A 4,066-nucleotide genomic window follows, 5' to 3' on the forward strand; every position below is an offset into this window, starting at 1 on the left:
CAGTCGGCAGCCAGCAGTCGGCCTGGTGGAGCAGTCAGCAGCCAGCAGTCGGCCTGGTAGAGCAGTCGGCAGCCAAGAGTCGGCCTAGTGGAGCAGTCGGCAGCCAGCAGTCGACCTGGTGGAGCAGTCAGCAGCCAGCAGTCGGCCTGGTGGAGCAGTCAGCAGCCAGCAGTCGGCCTGGTAGTTGGACTCAGGGATTTGCTAGCCCCGATGTCTTGAATTCTTGTCTCGCCGTCTTTGGGGTATCCGTGTCCAATTACTCCGACAGTAGCCCCCAAGCCTCTAGGCAACTTGGCAAAGTTGGGCGGAGGTTTTTTGGCGAGTGTTCAGGGAAATGATCATGAAAAAGAAAAAGTTAGTCCACGCAGATATATCAAATGTTTGCTTCTAGCATTGCAAGTTTTATGCGGAGGGTGCTGACTCGGTTTCGTCTGAGCCCCCTTAATCTTTTTCGTGTTCCCTCCACTTTTTGGCTTGTGCTCTTGCTTGCCGGACAGCCGCTCTGCGGTCTGTGGCTGAGAGTGGGCTGCGAAGTGGAGTGTATAGTACTCAGAGTCTGGGAGCAGATTCAACCGAGTAGATACTTGTAAAGGAAACGGCCGGATCGCCCGATCCGTTTTTCTTCCCGGACGTTTTTCGCGTGGGTGGCCTCCAGCGTTCACTCTTGCTAGTCGGGCAGCCGCTCTGCGGTCTGTGACTAAGAGTGGGCCTTTGGTACCGCACACGGTACTAAGCCGTCTGCGGGAACTAACGTCTCAGGCCAAGCAGCCAGCCCCCGAGCCAACTCTGGCTGGCGCCGGGGCTGACAGTGATGCTACTGTAATGAAATACGGAGATAGTTTCCCAAGCATTGCTCAAGGTTATCTGTGCTTGCGTTGTGCAAAAATATGCGGGTGAGTAGCTCACATTGATTTTCGTGTAGCCAAGGCGGAGTTTGCCGAAGACAGCCGGCGTGGCTTGCTGAGCGCGTCGGCGCATCCGCTGGGTGCAGCATTCGAGCCTCCGGGTGCTCGAAGGGGTCCCGGCCGGTCAGGCTCGACCGGCCAGGCGGCGAGGCATCTTGCAGCGCCCTTTTTCTTCTTCTTTTTTTCTGCCGGCTGCTGGCAGCCGAACAAAACTCTTCTCTTGTGTGCAATCTTCCGTGGGGGCGCGTCAGCGCACCCACTGGGTGTAGCCCCCGAGATTCGGGCCGACTGCTGAGCAGTCGGGCCGGATCTCCTGGCAACTACTTTGTCTTCTTCTTTGCGGGGGCGCGTCAGCGCACCCGCTGGGTGTAGCCCTCGAGATTTGGGCCAACTACTGAGCAGTCGGGCCGAAACTCCCGGCAACTACTTTGTCTTCTTCTTCGCGGGGGCGCGTCAGCGCACCCGCTGGGTGTAGCCCCCGAGATCTAGACCGACAGCTGTGCTGTCGGGCCGGATCTCCCGGCGACTACTTTGTCTTCTTTGTTGAAGTAGATTTTTTTTCTTCTTCAGCCGGCTGGGCAGGCGAACTCCGGCACAATAGTCGGGCTCTTTGCAGCCGGCCAGGCAGTCAGCAGTCGGACGCATATTTCAGCCGGTTGCATGCAGTCGAACACACATCTCTCTCACTCTTTTCTTCTTTTTCAGCCGGAACTCGGGCATTCGGCCCTTTTCTTTTTCTCAAAGGGCTTTGAGCAATCGGACACAGCTCCTCTCTTTTTTCGCTCGGGCACTTCTTTCTCAGCCTACTTTTTTTTACCAGCCGGGCCCTTGACTTTTCTCCCGGACTCCTCACTTTCTTTTCGTTCTTTCCGTCCGCAAAAGGCGGCAGCAGCGAACGGTGGGGGCCGCTTGGCGCGAGCCGAGTGCTGGCGGAGGCGTGGCGGCGAGCCGGCCACCCGGAGCCGGTGGAGGCGGAGGGCGCGGCAGAGGCCGACCGGGTGCCTGCGTGGGTGGAGCGGAGTAGACGGCGCGGGTGGATCAGCCGGAGCAGGCGGCCGTGGTGACAGCCGGCGTGGCGCGAGGCGGCCGGGGGCGCGTGCGAGAAGCCGGATGAGCGCGGGGGTGGCCGGGACCGGGAACTGCGCAGCCGGAGTGCGGGGCCAAAGGAGGCCCGCGCGCAGCGGAGGCGGAGTGACCAGGAACCTGGCGCCGCGCGAGGCCGGCGCGTGCGGCAAGGAGGTCCGGCTTGGGTGGAGATGCTGGCGAGGCGGGCACTCGGGTCGGAGCCGGCGGCCCGAGGCGGTGGAGTCGGCGGAGGCCAGGCGAGGCCGGATGCGGCGCTTGGGAGCACTCGGAGTAGAGGACGGCGATGGGACGCAGCGCCGGGCATGGTTGTGCAGCGGCCATGGCCTCGGCTGCCAGGCACGCGTGCATGGGAGACGAGGCAGGGCAGCAGGCGGGGTGCATCGACCCTGCGCGCGCGGAGGAGCTGGCTACCCGCAGCCTGCCTGGGGTGGTCGTCTGGAGGCGGACGGAGCCGGCCGTCTGTTGAGGCGAGCCGCCGGAAGCCGTGACGGGACGCGACAGCACGATGGCCGCGTAGGCGCGGAGGCGCTCGGCCAGAGCGACGCCGATGAGGCAGCATGGGCGCGTCGAGCCAGGGCAGAGGAGGTCGGGCCCGCAGGGGTGCTTGCGCGGAGCAGCGCGTAACCGAGGAGACCCGAGGCACGTAGCCGAGGAGACCCAGATGCGAGGAGGGCCACGGCGCAGCGCCGACAAGGAACCTAGAAGCGTCGGGCGGCGGCTGCACCTGCGCGATGTGATGAAACAGAGGCGTGCTAGTGCAGATATGTACGAGGAGTACATGTCTACAGTCTGACCAATGCATGAACACTATACGGGCAATATCCGGGGATCGTCAGACTAGTGTTTGATGTGTGTACAAGGCAATGTATGGCTTGTTTCTGTGGAAAGGAAAATTCGCCTTGTCTCTGGCCAATGCATAGGCTATCTATGACTCATATCTAGAAAAGTGTATGGCCAATGGTTTGATTTGCCTCATAGGGTGTATGGCCAATGGTTTGACCATTGTATGACTTGCATCTAGCTAGCTTGTAGAGATGAAATATGGAGGAGCGAAGGCGCGTTACAGCCAGAGCAAGGCGCAGCATGGAGGGGAGCGAACGGACGCGGCCGACCGAAGCGAGGCCCTGCACGCGGCGCGCGTGGACGGACAGCCGGCGTCGCAACGATGGTGATGACGAAGGCGGCAAGCCTGACGACGAGGACGCGCCATCCCACGCGCCCGCTTCGGGGGCGGGTCGAAGTCGATCCCCTGAGCGCTACCGGAGAGACGGCGCGACACCTCAGCGGTGGAGACGAAGCTGGTCCCGCCTGGACTGCGAAACTAGCAGCAGCGCGGTAGCATAGTACCGCCCCACGGTGGGCGCCAAATGTCGTGGTATTCTTATGGGGGGTGCAAGACGACATATGCCACAAGGTGGCTTCATGTGAGGGTAAGACTGCTGCTGGAATATCCAGGGACGGGTATGCGAGTAGCACGCACTAGTTTACCCAGGTTCGGGGCTCTCCGGAGAGATAACACCCCTACTCCTGCATGTCTGAGTATATCTGGTACAGAGTTGCTCCTGGAGCTGTATCTAAAAGCAGTGCCACAGGCATCTGGTTTCATATATGCATGTATGTGGCATGCTCTAGTGGCCGGCCATGCTCATGGCTCATGACCGTGAGCATGTGTATGCTCATGCGTGTGTGCATGTGAGGGTGGATGGATGGATGGATGTATGGATATATATAGTGTGGAGCTAGTTTACTATCTAAGCTAAGTGTGGTATCGGAGCAAGGGGGTATGGTGGGGTGTCATCCTTGTCCCCTGGGTCACTTCATAAATAGAGCCCAGGGACAAGGGACACTTTACATGATGGCTGGGGTGACACGTGAACAGTGTCGGGTACGGCCGTCATGTCGGGGTCGCGTCAGGCTGCAGTTGACTTCGGGAAGCCGGCTGGTTGGAGCAGTCGGGAGCCAGCAGTCGGCCTGATGGAGCAGTCGGCAGCCAGTAGTCAGCCTAGTGGAGCAGTCGGTAGCCAGCAGTCGGCCTGGTGGAGCAGTCGGCAGCCAACAGTCGGCCTGGTGGAGCA

The sequence above is a fragment of the Triticum dicoccoides genome, chromosome 6A (genome assembly GCF_002162155.2).
Source record: "Triticum dicoccoides isolate Atlit2015 ecotype Zavitan chromosome 6A, WEW_v2.0, whole genome shotgun sequence".
In the NCBI taxonomy this organism is placed as follows: Eukaryota; Viridiplantae; Streptophyta; class Magnoliopsida; order Poales; family Poaceae; genus Triticum; species Triticum dicoccoides.